The sequence below is a fragment of the Perognathus longimembris genome, chromosome 18, assembly GCF_023159225.1.
Source record: "Perognathus longimembris pacificus isolate PPM17 chromosome 18, ASM2315922v1, whole genome shotgun sequence".
Taxonomy (NCBI): Eukaryota; Metazoa; Chordata; class Mammalia; order Rodentia; family Heteromyidae; genus Perognathus; species Perognathus longimembris.
In genome coordinates, this window is record NC_063178.1 from 49,507,688 (window position 1) to 49,528,299 (window position 20,612).

Genomic DNA, 20,612 nt, shown 5'->3' on the forward strand with positions numbered 1-20,612 from the left:
AAGCCCAGTCACGAGTGTAGGTGAAGAATGCACATGTGCACGCATGTGGGTGTGGACATGAGCCTATGTAAGCACACACAAACACCTACAGCCCCAGATGAGCTTGACATGTGCCACCACAGCTTCAGGTCAAGATTACAGGTGGAGGCACGGAGTCTGCCCTGAATCCTTGGCTGGCGACTGCCTGAGGTTACTCGATTCCACAGGCAGCCATAGAAACCAAGCTGTGTTCATTGCCATCCTCCCACAACTGGTGCTGCAACTGCTGCTGAGACATGGATTCCCGGGTACTCTTCGGCTTCTCTGCCTGAACCTCCATGGTCGCAGTCTGTTTAGGCATGGGACCGCACATGAGTGCTATGCTCTCCAGCCCGGGATTTGAGGTAAGTGGAACCTGTCACTCCTACCCCAACCCATGGGACTGGAAGCACGGAGGAAGCAAAGTGTGTGTGAAGGGACTGGAAATACAGGTGACAGGACAGGAAGCTTGGGTGAAGGAACCGGAAGCAGGGTGAGAGGACACTCATGTGCACTTGCAGAGCCACGTGGGTGTTCTAGAGGCCCATGGAGAAGGAACACCAGGGGACTCAGAAGCCGCCCTGTCTCCCCTTCCCCAGTATGGCCCAGGGTTGCACCATGCCACCAAGTCCTCCGGTGGTCATGGGGCTGGAGCCATGTTTGCTGGTGCTTTCTCTGAACTGGCACTCACCTGCTACAGTGATGTGGTGCTAGGATTCTTGGGTTTCAACATGGTAGGGGTCTGTGTGGGACCAAAGCCAGTGAGGGCAGACCTCACATTCCTGTTTTTATCAAGAAAAGATGGGGAATTGGAGAAAAGACGTCCCATTGGGAATGGAGAAGTCCTGTCACGTACATAGGGTTCACTTCTACCAACTGCTTCAAGAATTTAATCACAGAACCTGCTAGATTGGGTCCTTAGAACTCTAATAATCCAAAAGTGAACAGCAGGTAGATTTGGTCAGCTCTATCAACATAAGACATAGCTGTCTCGTACCTAATCTCAAAGTGGATTTCCCATGAATGATCAGTACAAAAAGATGCTATTCAAGAGCACAAGGAGAAGTGTCGAATGCCAAAGTAAAACAGAGAAAATCATGCTCTTTCACCCTTCCAAATAGATGTCCACTTGGAGATTGACCGGACACAGTGGCCTTTTGAAAATTGAGAGAAGGCCAATGATAGAAAAAGAATGTCACTCTTCCTTACGTGGATCTTAGCATGTCCTGAGAAACTTTGACCAAACAATCTCATTTTCTCTTTGCACAGACCATTCCCAAGGAGCTCACGACATCTGCTTTTGAACAGAGAGGTGACCCTAGAATGGCAAGGGACCATTTCCACAGCATGGCCACCAACACGTGTCTTTTGTCCATAAGGAAACTGTCCCCTTTCCTCCTAGAGCCTCAGTTGCCTCCTCTGCAGGACACAAGCTCAGAATCATTGGATGTTCATGTTGCTTTCTATTGACAAATTGGTTTAAGGGAGCCTGTGTTTCTGTCCATCCTGGAGGGCTAGATGCTTTAGATGAAGTTGCCAACTTAGTTTAAATGATAGCTTTGTAATACAGCTTCAAACCACTTAAATTTCTTAGACAAGCATGATTTTCTCTTTCACAGCCTGTGAGCTTCAAAGATGGCAAGTAATAACAGGGTTGGAACTGTAACTTATGTTACTAGGCAATTGTCTGCTGTGTGATGGAAGGAATATTGACAATTGCAGGTGCCCTGCAAGTCCATTTGCTTCAAATCTCCAGGGTTACATTTCTTTTTAACATTTTTTTAAAGGTTGACAAAGCATTCTCTTAGTTTTCAGAACAAGTCTGGTAGCAATGAAAACACAAGCCATGTTTCTGCATGTTAAGTACTGCATTAGCTTTATTCACCAAACCAGAGTCCCAAAGGTCATGGAATGAAATACTTTATTTTAGAGGTGACAGAAAGGTATCCCAGTGTAAGGATAACCCACCTTCTCTCTCTGCCGTTGATGCAGATCATTTGATCTCTAGTGCTCCTCATAATGGATATTGTCAAAGTAATGGGAGATCCTGGTGCTGTGGCTCATCCCTGTAATCATAGCTAGTCATGAGGTTCAGATCCAATTGACAGTGTCTTTTTTTTTTTGGCCAGTCCTGTGGCTTGGACTCAGGGACTGAGCACTTTCCCTGGCTTCTTTTTGCTCATGGATAGCACTCTGTCACTTGAGCCACAGCGCCACTTCTGGCCGTTTTCTATATATGTGGTGCTGGGGAATCGAACCCAGGGCTTCATGTATGTAAGGCAAGCACTCTTGCCACTAGGCCATATTCCCAGCCCCCAATTGACAGTGTCTTAAAGCCAGCCTGGGAAGATTAGTCTAAGAAACTCCATCTCCAAACTAACCAGCAAAAAGCTAGAATGGAGTCATGACTCAAGTTAGCAAACCAGATAAGCATCTGTGAAGCCATAAGTTCAAACCCTAGTACTGGGGTCGGGGGGTAAGGAAAAAAAGGAGTATGTGGATTTGTATGTGGCTTGGCAGGCTTGTTTCAGGTCAGCAAGGGAAGGTGGGGGGTCATTCAGAGGTGTTAATGGGATTTTGTCCGATAATCTACCGCTCCTTATACCTCTGCTTCTCTTTTTAAATCTGAAAAAGCATAAAACGTGATCTTCGCACTGCTACAGAACACACAGAACTGTGACTTCCTTTTCATGTTGTTCTTTTGTGTTCTTTTTGAAAATTTGGCACATTTCATGTTTCCACATTTCCCCTCCCCTTAGCATAAGCTTAGGTTTTATGTTAAATCATTGGGAGGAACACATGAGAATGCCTGCAACATCATGCTGACAGTACAGTCCATATGTACAGGACATTCACATTATAAATAAAGAAAAAGAAAACTTTCTTCCCAGAGGAAAGAAGAGTAAAGTAGGAAGGGGAAAAAAAAGAGAAAAAGAAAGAGACTTTAGCTACAGAAGCCTCTGTTATATCTCTGTCTTAGTTTCCCTAACAGATAAAAGCTGCACTTTCACATTTGTGCTCTGAACATGAAGTTGAATTAGAATTATATAATGCCAATATCTCTAAATATGTGAACGCAAGGTTACAAATGGTACAACTTTCCGTGTGTGTACAAGTCCTTGGATTTGATCTAGGGGCCTATGGCTTTTTTGGAGATAAGAATTTCATGGATTGCCTGAGCCAGCTTCAAACCTCAATCCTCAGATCTCAGCCTTTTCTGAGGAGCTAGGATTAGAGGTGTGAGCCACCAGTGTTTGGAAACAGTTGGTAAAACTTGCCATCATTTCTCTCTCCATTTACTTATACTTACAGAAAACATAGAAACATGTCAAATGTTAATAGTAGGATCAGAGCAGCATAGAAGTCAGTGGAATTACAGTAGCACTCCACAATGCACTCTTCCAAGGCAACATGTGTGTTTCACAAATCACTGAAGGTGGGCACACATATGGCTCTAAGAAAAATACTGATGGATGGAGGATTGGAGGAAGTGGTACAGATTGTCTGCTCCTCAGACCATTGATCTGCATCTTCCTTCCAGTCTCCAGTGGTTAAATAGAGGATGTGTGCACAACTTGGAATTATGTTCCTTTTATCTTTTGGGTAATTAAAGGCAATTTCCTGCTTGAGTCCAGGAGAGAAGGTCACTCAGGTTCTCTGAGTTCAAGTCATCATGTCCAGGAGACCCTTAACTGTGCTAACAGCCCTGAGCTGCAAAGAGAAAAAGAAGATGGAGGTTTCATCTCATGTTGTTTTTAGTACTAACAGCCTGAGTTTAAACTCATAAGATGTTCCTCAGTCCTCTGTGATATTTGACAACTTGAATGTAAATTGGACTATTACTCTGACCTGAACTGTATTTCTCTGTGTGTTAATCAATTATATTATCATGGCCATTTTCTTTTGTTGTCATGGGGCTAGCTCTCTACCACTTTGAGCCTTAGGTCAATTTCCAGTTTTCTCATAGTTCATTGAAAGTAGGGTTGGCTGTGAACAACAATCTTCAGTTCTGAGACTCCTGAGTAGCTGGGATTACAGGGGAGAGCCCTCACCTCCAGCCTTCCCTTGTCATTCTAAATTGGATTCACTGAAATACAGAAGGCATTGAATTGAAGTTGATTCAAAGTCCACTAGGTAGCAGAATTGCCCAGCTTTATGACAAGAACTACAGGGTTCAGATTATTCTTTGAGAACTGCACAAGTCAGCATAAGGCATCTTATCCCTGACTGTGGGGATTTCATCAGCCTCTCTGAAAATTCTGGGACATTCTCTTGATTTTTTAAAAATCAAGTATTCCTCATATAATGTAATAGCTATAGTCTTTGCCCCCAAGGACTATTGAAGCCTATTTTCAGATGAATATTCTTGAATGTAAGCTGTGTCATCAAAACTGACAATTCATAAAATACATATTGTATACACCTAAGTATAAACTGAGGTGCAAGTAAGTTCAGTAACAAGACCGCACGTATCTGGGAACTAGATAGTGAATTTAATAATCTATAGACTACAAGTGTACTGTAGGCCATGAGTCTTTGATGTAGAGAGGGTGATTCACATGACCTGTTTCATATTTCTCACCATTTCAGTGGCTTGCCTGTGTAGCAAATATTGTTGAGCACCAAGCATCTATTCTCATTCAGTTTCTAGGGGTCAGGCATCCAGGAGAAGCTTTGCAGGAGGGTTGTAAGTGAGGAGCTCAGGAGACAACTGTGAAAATTTCCCTTGGGGCCATGGTCATCTCCAGAAGTGACTCCTTCCCATCTCATGTCCTCCAGCTGGATGCTTCAGCTTGTTTTCATGGAGCCTTCTCTCTAGACTACTCACACATCAGTTGTTTCACCAGGATCAAAAGTTAAAGAGAAGACACAGGGTAAAAAAAGACAAACAATTACAAAAGCAATGCTTGCAAAACTGTTTGGTGTAAGTGAACTGAACACCTCCGTGGGGGGGGGGGGGAAGAGGGAGGAGGGAGGGGGGTATGAGGGACAAGGTAACAAACAGTACAAGAAATGTATCCAATGCCTAACGTATGAAACTGTAACCTCTCTGTACATCAGTTTGATAATAAAAATTTGAAAAAAAAAGAAATGTATCCAATGCCTAACGTATGAAACTGTAACCTCTCTGTACATCAGTATGACAATAAAAATTTGAAAAAAATAAAAAATTAAAAATAAATAAATAAAAATTTAGCAATATGTTTAATTAAGCCAAATATATTCAGAGTATAAATTCATTATGAAATTAAATATTTTAATGATTAATAATAAAAAAGTTAAAGAGAGATATATAGAGATGTCACAGTGAGAGTAACAGCCATTTATTAATATCAGAAGTGATACTTTATCATTTCTGTCTCTTTCTATTCATTAGACAATGACTAGATCTGCCCACGTCTCAAAAATGAGGCAGGTGATTGTCAGAATTGGTATAGTTTTGAACTGGGACTTCTGTTTAGAGTGCTTTCTGTTAAAGGGACCTCCTTAGCTAATTACTTGCAGTCCTGAATTGAAGGGTCAATCTACACCTCATTTATGCTCTGTCAAATCCAGTGCTTGAAAGGGTCTGTGCCCAAGATTCCTGGTCTTGGACAGTTTTGGGTATGCCTGGCACTGGCTGGCAATTCCCTAAGACTATGGGCTCCTGAATGGGACAGAAAAGAAAGGAAATTCAGAAAATAGTCTAAGAGACATCTAGGACATGAAACAGTGTAATGTATTTGAAAAGTCTAGGGAATAGGAGAGCACTCTATGATAAAATATAATGGCCATGCCAGTCATGGCCATGTACTCCTGTAGTCCTGCCATTCAGAACACTGAGGCATGAAGATCATGAATCAAGTTTAGCTTGGGTTACATCATCCTCTTCTATATCAGAAGAAAAGTAAGAGAAGAGACAAAGGGAGGAAAAATGTAATAAAGGAAAAGAAGTGAAAGGGAGGAGATGGTAAAGAAGATGGAGGTTTAAATAAAGGAAAGAAGGGAGGGAGAGAATTAGAAGAACCAGTGTTACAAGGGAAAAGTATAAGTTGGGATGTGTAAATAACCCTCAGGGGTAAACCAACAATGATAAATGACAGAAAGTAATTATGGAGACTTTTGAAAGGAGGAAGAATAAAGTAATAGGTCACAACAATTGACAAAATGAAATAGGGTTATGGAAGTACGGCTCTCTGAGTTTGTTTTGTGAGTGAACTTTCTGGTAGGGTTCTTGGAATTAAGTCTTGCAATAGTAGGTTGAACTGGAAATCATTATACAGCCCAAGCTGGCCTCAAGCACCCAAACCTCCTGCTTCAGCTTTTTTCTGCCTTCTGTGTTTGTGACAATGGCGGCATTATGCCCAGCTCATGTTTAATACTGTGTTGTTGTCAGACCTAGGGCTGGAACACAGGGCCTGGGCACTGTCACTCAGCATTTGTGGTTAAGAGTACCTCCAGCATACTTGAGGCCACAGGGCCACTTGCTGTTTTCTGGTTATTAATTGCTGAGAAACGTCTCATGGACTTTCCTGCCCATGCAGGCTTTGAATGAGATTCTCAGATCTCAGCCTCCTTGAGTAGCTAGAATTGCAGGTATGAGCCACCACTGCCCCCCCCCCATTATTTATTTTACTTAAAAGACCTCTTAAAGTGGACACTGGTGGCTCACACCACCAAAAAAGCAGAAGTGGCAATGTGGCTCAAGTGATAGAGAGCTAGTCTTGAGCTGAAGAGCTCAGGGACAGTATCCAGACCCAGAGTTCAACAGCAACAACAAAAAAGGCCTCTCAAGTAGAATAAGCATCAGGTCCATGTTGTCACCACATTTTATTTCAGTGCCCTGGTTATTGTATATATGTTTATCTGAATTAGAGAAGGGAAGGGGAAACATCAAAATGGTGAGACAAAAGATAAAGGAAAAACCAATGCAACAGTGGTACAAGAAAACATCGCAAATTAACAGTACAATTCAAGCAGGGGAAAATTTTAGAGGAGAGAAGATGGCAGAAGAATGAGGGAGGTAGTCAAAAGTATGACAAGAAATGTACTTACTACCTTACATATGTAACTGACCCCTCTAAACAGCACCTTCACAATAAAATTAAATTTATAAAAAAGAAAATATGATTAAACTAATCAAAAGCAGAAACAAGACAAAGAACAAGAGAAAATGGTAAAAACAGGAAACACAAACTAGAATGGCAGATGTGGACAAAACTATGACTTAATCTTGGAGGTCTGCTCTCCCTTTTCAAGTAGAAACAGAATATTTGAGTCATATCATTGCAAAGTCTCCATTTCTCGGGATCCTTTGCAATTAGACATAGATGATGCTTTGGGACAAGAACAGTGTTGTAATTTCTGTACAAGAATAAAGTACACTGGCTGATGTTCCCCAAGAAGCAAACTTAAGGTACCCTGCTCTCCGTACCCCCACCCCACAAACATCAGGGGCCACTGCCCAATGTCCTCCTCTTATGGTTCCCACTTGGATGCCAAGTGAGCAGTAGCATCTTCCCATGTACCAGTCTTTCTGGGAAACAGTCCTCCAGGCTCAAGAGCATACCTATCAGAGGGTGCCTGCTGAGCCCTAATTGGTTCATTCCTCACTAAGGTCACTGGTCCCACTTGTGATTGGTCCATTTGCTCCCTGATGTCCTCAGGCTTTGTGAAGCATCCCCAGTAGAGTATATAAGAAGCTACTCTCCACTTTTGTCAGTTACAGCACTGGGAGCTTTTCTTGGTGTCCGCTGGACTAACTTCGAATGACTCTAAGGCTTTCTTTGTGTGTGGGGTGGTGGTGTGGGAGGAGCTGTATTGGTGTGGTTTGTGTTTGGGTATTTCTTTTCATGATTCTGGTGTTTGCATTTAATTATTTGTTTTTTTAGTTTAGCTCATTTGGGTTAAGATTTCCTATGTGTCATCTTCATTTAGAACATTCGAGATAATTTTAAGATTGCATACTTGCTATCCCATTGGAAAGATGTCAAAATACAATAAAGTTTCCTTTATTTCTTCCTTGGAAGGGAAGAAGGAGATCACCATCATCGGATCGTATCAACTGAAGGAGACCATCGGCCATGGTAGCTTTGGATATGTGAAGGTTTCCCATCACCGCCTCACAGACACAAGGCTGGCCATGAAAGTTCTCCTGGAGAAAGACCTGAAGAGCCATGCCATAGAAAACGATGTGGACATTGTGAAGAGCATACATCAGCCACACATCATCCGATTTTTCAAGATCATGGAGGATAAAACCTGTCTATATCTCATCAGGGAGCTGGCCATGAGGGGATACCTCATGGGGTGGAGCCACAAAGCCTGCTGCAGCTGCATAATGGAGCATGAAATCAGGAGGCTGTTCAGATCATGAGTGCCATGCACTGCCTTCACAAGAACAGAATTGCACACCAAGACCTCAAGCCCCAAAACATCCTGTTGGATGCCAAGGTCAATGATTTCAGGGAGAGTGTCAGTATGACCTGGGGGCAGTTGATAAAGGGAGCTTGTGGAACCTTGATATTCTGACCCCCAGAAATGTTCCTACACCAAATGTATTATGCCTACAAGATGGACATTTGGAACTTACGCATCATTTTGTATGTGATGGCAACAGGAAAGTTCCCATTTGAGGGGAGGAAGTTTGCTGACATATAGGTCCTAGTCATAGAGGCCAAGTACAGCTCTCCACTATACCTATCTGCAAAAGGACTTCACCTACTTTCCCAATTGCTGACTGTGGACTTCAGTCAGAGGCACAATGTTGAACAAATAATGGAGTACCCATAGCTGAGTCTCTATGGGGTATGTGGCCTGGGTCCTGATAAGCTGCTACCCATTAAGCTGGACCACATTATTGGATTACAAGATGATGAGGTGGCCATATTCAGTGTGCATCTGTGTCAATGAAGGGAGGAGAGGCTCCCAGCCAGAGTCCACAGAGCATCACCTGGATCAGGATGCAGATGGGAATGATGAAGTTAGGATCCCCTGATACCTCATCCTTCCCCCTGGAGAAGTGACTTTGAAGGCCAGAACCACAGTTACAGTTTTTGCCAAAACAGTGCAAACAGTTACAGTGAATGCAACTCCAAAAATGGTTTTCTGTAGAATGCTGGTGACTGTGTTGGGACATCCAATAAAGAGCAAGGAACTGAGAAAGCAGAAGATAAAGGAGAAGAGCAGGATGTAGCTGAGAGGCATATATCTACCTGTTACACATCTCCTCAGAGAAAAGGACACACCCTAGCTTCCCTCCCATAGTTTCTTTGTTTGCAGGCTCTGAAATAGCACATACAAGTCTCTCCTTTAAAATTATACACATAGTATTTACCTTCTAGAGAAAAAGTCCCTTCCTGTGTATGTGCCTATTTATTCCAGATATGGAGCATTCCAAGGTACAGAAAATGATGAGAACAAGAGCCCTTCATTCCACTCCCAAAAGGCCTACCCCTGAATAAAGTCTAGGGATAACTTCCTTTGTCAGGGCCCCCAGCCTTTCTGAAGGATCCTGTGGTAAAAAGCAAAGTAGCAAACTAGATTTTAAAGGCAGCCACATAATCTCCCTTCAGACTCAGGAAGAGAAGCAGGGCTGAGAGAGAGAGAGAGAGAGAGAGAGAGAGAGAGAGAGAGAGAGAGAGAGAGAGAGAGAAAGCCCATGCTTAAAATAGGATTAGAGTGAGGGGCTGGCGATATGGCCTAGTGGCAAGAGTGCCTGCCTCATATACATGAGGCCCTGGGTTCGATTCCCCAGCACCACATATACAGAAAATGGCCAGAAGTGGCACTGTGGCTCAAGTGGTAGAGTGCTAGCCTTGAGCGGGAAGAAGCCAGGGACAGTGCTCAGGCCCAGAATCCAAGCCCCAGGACTGGCCAAAAAAAAAAAAAAGTAGGATTAGAGTGAAATAGGAAATAAAGCAGAAGAGCAAATGGGAAGCCACCCCTAGGAGACCGCCCCACCCACGGGAGCCGAGCGGACAGCTACAGAAATCACACCCTCCTATCTTAGGCCTAGCATCCAGTATGTGGAAACCATGATGGACCAGAGATGCCTACCTTCTGCAGTTCACATCAGAAGACTCATATTTGGACAAAGGACATACATCTTCCATTAAGAGCTCCCTGTTCTTGTGGGCCACCCGGGACAGAGGAGAAAGCCATGAAAATGTCATACAGGAAAAGAGGCCAGCGTTGTCCACCAGGTGTTGGTGTCTGTAAAGAGAAAACAAGCCACAAAGCTTCAACATACACCAAGAAGACAATATTTAAAATACACTTCAGTAAACAGTTCTCTTGATTAAAAGTACATCTCCCCAACTGCATCATCTTAGTCCAAATTTTCAAAAATGCTTTTGCTGCTTGGCTGATGATTCATTAACCTTTAGAGCTTCTTACTTGGAAGTGGTCCAGATTGGCTTCAAAGTACTTCCCCTTGGGATGTTCATCATCCAGAATTCTGAGCTGAGAATGTATAGACACATCCAGGGAAATACCCTCAGCTCGGGCTGCTGTTTCCAAGGCATCCCTGGCAATCCAGCTTCTCCAGAGAAAGGGAAAGAGACATGAGCACTTAACAAATATTACATATACAGAAGAGCAAGTCCAAGTGACAACAGCACAACCACACATTACCTCACCCAAACTGTGAAATCCCAACAATGGTCAGGAGGCCATTAGGTTCTCTCTTGGTGTTGTATAACCTAATGTTTGTTTGTTTGCTTTTGCCAGTCCTGCGGCTTGAACTCTGGGCAGGGGTGCTGTTGCTGAGCTCCTTTTGCTCAAGGCAAGAACTTGAGCCAAAGCACACTTCTGGCTTTTTGGTGGTTAACTGGAAACCAGGCTGGTTTTGAACCACAATCTTCACATCTCAGCCACTTTAATAGCTAGAATTACAGGCCTGAGCCACTGGTGCTCAGCTGAGTCTCTATTTTTATAGACTATTGTCTTTCCACAACAACTGTAAGGGTAGAAAGTGTGCACATGGTCCCCGGCCTGCTTGCTGCATCCATTGAACAAAAACTTTGGTTCACAGCAGTTATGCAACTTCAGAAACACCTGAGAGGATCTGAGAGTACACTGCTCTGTGTTCACACTCGTTCCTTCCATTACAAACAAGGTAGGTTTCAAGAGGAAACAGCACTGACTAGAAAAAGCAGTTCTAGGAAAAGATTTCCCTCTTATATTAATTCTCATGTATAAGTTGACATAATTTAATTGCTAGGGAGTACAGTACAAAATAGTGAAGTAGAGAGACTGCTGAGACCAGAATTCAACATAACTTCTTCTTACCTTTAATCTGCTCATAATCACAGAAAAAACAAAATATTGGATCTATAAAGAAAGATATACAAAAAAAGTTCAAGACACTTACTAGATCTTAGCTGATACTGGGATTCTACAGAGTAGGTACAAAAAATTACAGGACCATTGTGAACTGCATACCCCAAGCTCAGAAGATACTTCTTCAAGTGTTCAATGCATAGCTGCCAAGATATGCTACATGCTGATAGAAAGCAAACTTCAACACATTTCTAGACTGACACTTTGGAACTTAATTAGGACTCTGAATAAAAGGTCACAAAGATTTTATACATGTTTAAAAGTCATCTAACACACTGTTTGGGGCCAAGATCAGGACTCAAACTCAGTACCTAACTAACACTTTTGCTCATTGGCTAGCTCTACCAATTTCTAAATAATATGACTTAAAGAAGACATGACATGGAAATTAGAAAATGTTTTTAGCTAAATGTTATGAAACTAGAATACATCAAAATTTATGGGATGTAACTACAGGGGACACAAAGTAAAATTTTGAATGCTTGACGATCTGTGCTTTAAGCTAGGGATTGACATTTTCTGTAAAGGATTAGATAATAAATATTTTTAGACTTTTGTGGACCAAGAGACCAAAAAATCAAGGATATTATACAGGTATTTTGATGATAAAGTAAAATAGATCACTATGAAACATTTCATAAAATTCAGGTTATAGCAATGGTTTGCTTTTTGTAATATAGGTCTACTAATGAGGAAATATTTCACTTAATTAAGGTTTAAAATATTTTCCCCTTTCACTAAATCTTGCAAATCTTCATGCACCAATGTTGATTTGAATAAAAGTCTGCAACATCATTTTGAGAATATCTTCACAAAGAAAGCTAATGCTCAAATATTTAAGTTGATCCAGGAGCCTGTGGTCTGAACTGGCCATACTCATCTCTCAGAAGGCGTGGTGGATTCTACTGCTTTCTCTCCTGATTTATTGGTTCATTCTCTCTCTCTCTCTCTCTCTCTCTCTCTCTCTTTCTCTCTCTCTCTCCATCTCTCCATCTCTCCCTCTCTCTTTCCTTCCCCTTTCTTCATTCACAACTAGGGATTGAACCAGACCTTTGCATTTAGTATACAATCACTTTACACTAGGCTACTAACCCAGCCCAGTGGATTTTATTTTATTTATCGTTTTTTTTTTTTTTTTTTTTTTTGCCAGTCATGGGGCTTGGACTCAGGGCCTGAGCACTGTCCCTGGTTTCTTTGTGCTCAAGGCTAGCACTCTGACACTTGACTCACAGCACCACTTCTGGCCGTTTTCTTTATATGTGGTGCTGGGGAATCGAACCCAGGGCTTCATGTATGGGAGGCAAGCACTCTTGCCACTAGGCCATATTCCCAGCCCCCTAGTGGATTTTAAAATGTAGAAATCTGCTCTGTACATCAATGAGAGTCAAAAAGCACTGTTAGAGCCATTATCTGAATCAGAAAATACATCCACTACAAACGTATATTGGAAGAGTTTTAACTTTTGACAGCACAGAAGTTTAGAAAGTAGTTTAATATTTTTTATGATTCAAACATTAGTTGTAATAAAATTACTTTCCCATAGTATCATTTTATATCCTACTAGGAATGAACGTAGTTTTTCTACATCCTTGTCAGCACTTGGTTGTGACATCAGTTTTCTTTTAATTTCTTTTTAACAGGACTGGTGTATTTGTGCTGCTCTAATGGAATGCTATTTGACTTCTGTGGTTCCTTTCTTTCACACACTCTTTTTGGCAAATCTTCTTCTCTATATTTTTTTGCTTTAGTTATTTTATGGTTAAAATCTCATGTTTCTTCCCTGGGCTGGCTTCAGGATCAGACCATACCTTCCTACCCAAGGCCTCTCACATAGTTGGGATGACAGGCATGCTCCACCCAAGCCCCATTGGTTGAAAGGGGTCTCCACAATTTTTTGTTCAGGTTGGCCTCAGCTCTAGCCTCTCTACCTTCCAAGTAGCTAGGATGTAAGAGTAAGCTACCACGTGCAACTTTTGAGTCTTTTATATATTTCCTAACAGGATTTTCAGCATTGAATTCACATAGTCCTTTATGTCTACTGGATTCAAGTCATTTATCAGCTAAGAGATTTGCAAATATTTTCTTCCAAGTTTTTGCTCTCTTAATAGAGCCACTGATAGAGTAAAAGTTTATAGCGATTTATTTTATTTTTACTGTGTGTGTGTGTGTGTGTGTGTGTGTGTGTGTGTGTGTGTGTGTGTTACAGGGGTTTGAATTTGCTTGAGCTTTCTAGACAGATGCTCTAACACTTGACCATGAACCCACCCCTTTTTCTTTAATAGATATTTTTAGACAAGGTTTTTCTCCAAGCACCAGCCTCAACTTTTTGATTCTCTTATTTATGCCTCATTCACAGTTGGGATTACAGGCCTGTGCTACTAAACCCAGTCTTCTATTTGAGACAAGGCTTACTGTTATTTTTGTCTGAGTTGACCTTGAACCATGATCAATCCATCTTTCCTTCCTGCATAGCTGTGATTGTCACCATGCCTGGAAAAGGTTGTAATTCTGATGAAGTCTAATTTATTTATTTTGTTCGTTTTATGGATTATGTGATAAGCATCCTGTCTAAGAGTGCTTCTCTATACCTAAGTCAAGAAGGTTTTCCTTGGGCTGGGGATATAGTCTATTGGCAAGAGTGCCTGCCTCAGATACACAAGGCCCTAGGTTCGATTCCCCAGCACCACATATACAGAAAACGGCCAGAAGTGGCGCTGTGGCTCAAGTGGCAGAGTGCTAGCCTTGAGCGGAAAGAAGCCAGGGACAGTGCTCAGGCCCTGAGTCCAAGGCCCAGGACTGGCCAAAAAAAAAAAAAAAAGAAGGGTTTCCTTACATGTTTTCTTCCAAAAGTTTTATAGTTTGACATTTTACATTTACATCTATCATAAATTTCCAGTTAATTTTTCTGTAACCCAGAAAAATTAGGAGTGGAGTTTAGGTAAAAGTTTTGTTTCATTGCTTATGTTTATCCAATTGTCCTAACCTAATTTATTAAGAAGACATTGGCATGGAGGCACAGTTCCCGTGGAACAGGGTTTGCCTCACAAGCTCAAGGCTTTGAGTTCAAACTCGAGTACTGCCAAAAAAAAATAATAAAATGCCTCAATTTTCCATCGAATTGCTTTTGTGTATATGTGAAAAAGTTGGCCAAACCTGTGTGAGTCTGTGTCTAGAGTCTACTCCATTGATCTATCTCTCCATGAGTATACTGGCACTGCTGACTTGGTTCCCAAGCTATAAATTAAATCTCAAAATCGGGTAGTATGATACTTGGAATTTTATTTTTTTTCAAAAGTGATTTAGTTGTACTAGTTCTTTTTGCCTTTCCTAGTGAACAAAGCTCAAAAGTTAGATAGTTTTTTTTATCAACATTCTGTGCCATTAGGGCATCAGAAAAGGAAAACCAGGTATGCAACCCATTAATTAGTATGCTTACATAAAAGTGACATATTGGTAATGGGAGGAGTCTTTACAAGTTTCATTCTCAAAACAATGTACAGAGCACCTTCTATGTGCAAGACTGTTCCCAATAATGGGAATAAGAACAAGACAGAGATAGAACGCTAATTTCTGTGTGTGTGGGGGGGGGTGAGGGGTGGGTGCCAAAGCGAATGTGCATGCATGCACCAGCATGTGATACTCCGAGGCACTGTCCTCAGCTTTTCTCTCTTTTTTTCCCTCAAAGCTGTGCTCTACCACAACTCCACTTTCTGGCTTTTTGGTGGTTATTTGAAAATAAAGAGTCTCACAGACTTTCTTGCCTGGACTCGCTTCAAACTGCGATCCTCTTCTCAGCCTTCTGGGTAGCTAATATTATAGGCATGAGCCACTGGTGCTTGGCCACTAATTTCATTTTTGTCATCTCCAAAATGCCCAGTAAACGTTCGCAAAAAGTTTACTAATGGACTTAACACAGTTTTCCCTTACTATATATATCACAGTTCACTTACAGCAGCTTCATTGTATTGTGGCTTTATTTTTAAGTAGGTAAATAGTGATCTCTCACCTACCACGGGAGCTACGTTCCAGAGATCCCCACGATAGGTGAAAATCTGCAAAGCAGCAATGTTAGATAGTTGTCCCTTGCTATACTGCAGCCCATTTATTGCTACTTCGCAGATTTTTTGGTGCTCTGGAATGTAACTCCCACAATAGGCAAGAACATCCCATTTGCAAGTCATACCATGTTTCTGTAATTATTTCCCATAGTGTCCCAAATCATCAGTCTTGCCTGCTTCAGGAAAACGCAATCCTTGATGAAGAAGTGAGCATCTGATACAAGATCCTTTCTTTAAAGCGAACAGTCCTGTTCCATTTCTGCTCCCAGGTCCTTCAAACACAGATTTCTCAATAATCACCAGATAGTTAAGTGCTGGTGGCTCATACCTGTAATCCTAGCTAGTCAGGAGTCAGGATTGCAGTTCAAAACCAACCCAGGCAGGAAAGTTCCTATCTCCAATTAGATTTCTACCTCCAATTAACCACCAAAAAGGCCAGAAGTGGAGTTGTGGCTTAAGTGGCAAAATGCTAGTCTTGAGCACAAAAGTTCAGGGACAGCAGCCAGAGCCTTGAGTTCAAGCCCCAGAACTGTCACAAAATAACAACAACCCACCATATATTTTGCTGCTAGTACAAACTCTCAAATGCAAATATTAGATAACAAAACAAATAGACAAAAATTCAAAAGAATTCTTATACTTCAAAAACCCATTATCTCTTTGGATTAAACTACATAGTACTATGTCTGTAGGTAGAATTCTCCCTTAGCTGGAGACAAAAGTGAAGTGTGCAGATTTCAAAAGATAGACAGGGTCTGAATGCTCATTCTGCCATCAGCCTTCAGCTACTGAAGCTTCAGTTCATTCACAACTACTTGGTGCATGTAGCTGGCACACAGTATTGAAAAGAATTAAAGGGATAATGAAAAATACTGTGAAAACACGTCATACATACTAACAATACTACCCTGGGCTGCCCTGATAAACCGTACAGCCCATCTCAACTACTTCCTCTTTCATCTAACTGGCCCATCTCTAGGGTCACCTCGTTCCCCTTCCCTTTGGGTCTTCTCACCCCTATATCTCTGCAACAGGATACTTCCATCAAGAACACTTGGAGGGAAAGCTGTCCTACTCATCTGCATCCCTGACTCCTTGCACAGTACAGAGTCAATGGAAATAATTTTATGTTGCTCTGCATACTATGTGTGTGTAGTTAGCATTTTAATACTGAATCACTAATCAGGATCTTAACCATTCACTTCTGTTAAGACATTCTAGTTTTTTTTCTTATTGAGTATAATAAATAATTAGTTCATTTTTCTCTTTCTGGATTACATGGATACACTCCTCCACTAGTAAGAGAATTGTAGAGCTGACTCCATCATGATTAGGGAAACATGGTAGGGAATGTTGGGGGAAATAGACCTGACTCCATCTTATTAGGTCAACCTGACCCCAAATTCTGCTTCTGCAAAAGGCTTGCTTGTTATTTGCTCTACACCCTGCATCAACCTCCTACATCTATGCCATGCGAGCTTCACTTGTAGTTTGCTGTAACCCTGCATCAAGCCCCTACATCTGCGCTACGCTTTTACCTTTACAAACACCAATTAGAGGACTGCTAGGGGTCACGGTGGCATCTCCCAAGTCTGTGCTGCGTCCCTGGCTGGTTAGTTCGCTTTATGCTTCCCCAATAAATCCATCTTTTTGCTTGAGACTGTCTATGAACAGTGAACTCTTTGAGGGACGGGGAATCCCCTCCTTCAAACTCTGTAATAATCCTTAGCCCCATAACAAGAATAAGATTAGGACTATGGTTCCTAGAGCATGAACAGGGGCAGGGGTGTAACTTAGAGCACTTGCCTAACACGTGTGAGTCAATTGGGTTGAAACACCAATACTACAAGGGGAATGGAAAAAACAACACCTAGTAGAAACTTACCAAGTTTTCCCCAATAGCTTTATTATAAAATATTAGAATATGTATTCTAGTATTATTGCAAAATGAACTGCTATTAAACTTTGGTGTTTCAGTTCTACTTTGTTGACCTGAGGCTGCCTCTATCCAACTTTCCCTGGGACACTGGACAGAAAGAGAGGAAGCAAGGGCAATTTGATAGCCAAAGCTCATGACTAGCATGTATGTATAATAGCAAACTGTTTATTTGAATATAAGAAGAAAATTTTTGCCAGTTTCTTTAAAAAACAAACAAACAGCTGGGTGCTGATGGCTCATGCCTGTAATCGTAACTACTCAGGTAGCTGATATCTGAGGATTGCAGTTCAAAGCCAGCCTGGGCATGAAAGTCTGTGAGACTCTTATCTCCAATTAACTATGAGAAAACCAGAAGTGGCACTGTGGCTCAAATGAAAGAGCACTAGCCTTGAGCCAAAGAGCTCAGGGACAGCACTCAGGCCCAAAGTTCAAGCCACATGACTGAAGGGAAAAAAAACAACAAAGAATCTACTTACCCTAGGTTGTCCTTGAACTCTTTCTGTCTCAGCTTCCTGAGTCGACCATCACACCTGGTTTTGCAGCTATTACTTCAAAACAAACCAACATAGCAGTTACTGTATCCGACACTGTCTTAACTGCTTTATAGACATTAACTGGGTGACCCTTGTACCAACCCTGTATATTACTCCTCTTTTACAGCTGGAAGAAATGGAGTCAAATAGGTATTAGATGGAAGTACATATTTAAGTCCATGCTTAAGTTGCTCTAAATGACTATGCATATGCTTTTCAAAAAAGAAGGAAAGCTGGGCACTGTGGCTCATGCCTGTTGTCCTTGCTGCTCTGGAGGCTGAGATCTGAGGATTGCAGTTCAAAGCCAGCATTGGCAGGAAAGTCCATGAAACTTCGATCTCCAATTTATCACCAAAAAAAAACCAAAAGTGGCACTGTGCCTCAAGTGGTAGAGTGCTAGCTTTGAGCTGAAGAGCTCAGGGGTAGCTACACCCAGGCCACCCAGGCCCCACAACTGACCAAAAAAAAAAAAAGCAAATAAATTCTAATTATCCAACATATACCTTCATAAAAAGCTTCCTTCTCTTCACCAGAGGAAGTACTGGAATAAAATAAATTTTAACTGATTTTCCTAACTCGCCTCATTATAAGCAAATGGAAATTTGCAAAGTCTACCACAGTTCTGCACTTAACACATTAGAATGTAAAAGCATTTTACTTAATTGCAAAAATGCCCATCGTAAATTGTTTGTAAACCAAAGATGAGCAGACGCTAGAGATGTATTAAAGACTCATGTTTAAACATAACATTAAAGCATCTATCAACCTGCCAGTAACTGCACAGATGTCTTGTATTTGTAACTATGTGCTTCCTAACTTTAACTTCTCTTTCCTTCTAGCCTCCCTAAAAGGGCTTTTAAGACCCAGCACATCAGGAGGGGAAAAAAAGAGCCTGCTTAAAGGTAAAAATACTTATATACTACCACAATCAATACTCTGCAAAGTGAGTTATAAACACTGGAAATGAACCAACTGAAAAAAATTTAATATATCCAAGCTAGTTGAGGTACTACGTGAACACATACATAACATGGCAGTGTTTAAATATGTGAGTCAGTGAGCACTGTGAGAAAATCAATACCAGCTTATGAATGAACTGAGACCCACATTTCATATTGTAAAAAAAATCCATCTGAAACTAACCCTTAAAAAATGACGTAAGTGGCGCGAGGACGTTGGTCCGTGGTGCGGCTGTCCCCAGGCGCCGGCTCCCGCCCTGGCCATTTCCGCGGGCCTTTAGGCTGCGGCCCGAGTCCCGCCCTCCGCCCCTACCCTCTCCGAGCCGCTCTGGCTGCGGACACCCTTGTGTGGCTTCGGTCTCCTGCGGTCCCCGCCGCTGCTGCTCCTGCTGCACCGGTTTGGGACCGGAAACACCTTGTTCTGCCGGCAAGCCCAACCCATGAACCCGGGGGCAGCGGCGGGGCGGGGTGCGCCCCGACGGCGGTGGAACGCCGCCCTCGGTGCCTGCGGTGTCTTCCGTGTTCGGATCTGACCCGCAGCGCGGCAACGACCTGCTGCTGCTGCCGCCGGCAGCGGGGGAGAGACTGGAGCCCGCGGGGCCTCCCCGTGGACTTGGCCGCCCAGGAGCCCCAGCATCAAGTCCTCTATTTCCCCGGGGATGTGCAGAATTACCATGAAATTATGACTCGTCATCCTGAGAATTATCAGTGGGAAAGTTGGAGTCTAGAAAACGTTGCCACCATTTTAGCTCATCGGTTCCCCAATAGTTATATTTGGGTGATAATAAAGTGCTCCCAGATGCATTTGCACAAATTCAGCTGCTATGACAACTTTGTGAAAAGCAACATGTTTGGTGCCCCAGAACATAATACTGACTTTGGATCTTTGAAGCACCTTTATATGTTGTTAGTTAATGCTTTTAACTTAAGTCAGAATGGTTTGCTGAAGAATACGAATGTTTGGAATAAGGACTCCAAAGCATCTGACTATCTAGTAATGGTTGCCAGGTAGAAAAAGAGAAGACCTGTAAAAGATTTGATGAATCAACCATAAGTGAGAGTGGTTCTACACCATCACTAAAAGGTGCATCTTTCACTCTGATTGGATTCAGTAAAGGTTGTGTTGTTTTGAATCAGTTACTTTTTGAATTAAAAGAAGCCAAGAAAGACAAGAACATAGATGCTTTCATCAAAAGCATAAAAACAATGTATTGGTTGGATGGTGGTCACTCTGGAGGAAGCAATACTTGGGTTACATATCCAGAAGTCTTAAAAGAACTTGCACAAACTGGAATTACTGTTCACACCCATGTAAGATCTTACCAAGTAAGTGATCCAATGAGATCTTGGATTGGAAAAGAGCATAAGAAATTTTTTCAGATACTTAGAGATTTTGGTGTGCAGGTGACTAGCCAGATTCACTTTGCACAGAAAGCTCCTTCCATAGAGAATCACTTCAGGGTTCATGAAGTATTTTAAGACTACAGCATATTACTGTACTTTGTTTAATGGGAAAGCATGAGCACTTTGTTACAAATTCATATAACAAAATGTGTGGTATAATTTGTAGTGCATTGTCAGTTTGGGGTGGGAGAAGCGCACATTCCTAAAACAACCTAATGTGTATCCCTTTCTTGTGAATATGAGCATTGGGCTAGGTTAGGATTCACTTGAGAGCTATAAGGATGGTTTATGATAATCCTAAGAGAAAATATGACCCCTTAAAAATGAAAAAAATAATATAGTCTTTAAAGGGAAAATAAAATTGTTGGAAATAGCTAAC

General features: G+C 41.9%; 1 pseudogene; it reads left to right on the top strand.

Annotated features, from left to right (window-relative positions):
* Positions 1-350: 350 nt before the first annotated feature.
* Positions 351-20,308, top strand: LOC125367044 (annotated as a pseudogene).
* Positions 20,309-20,612: the final 304 nt, after the last annotated feature.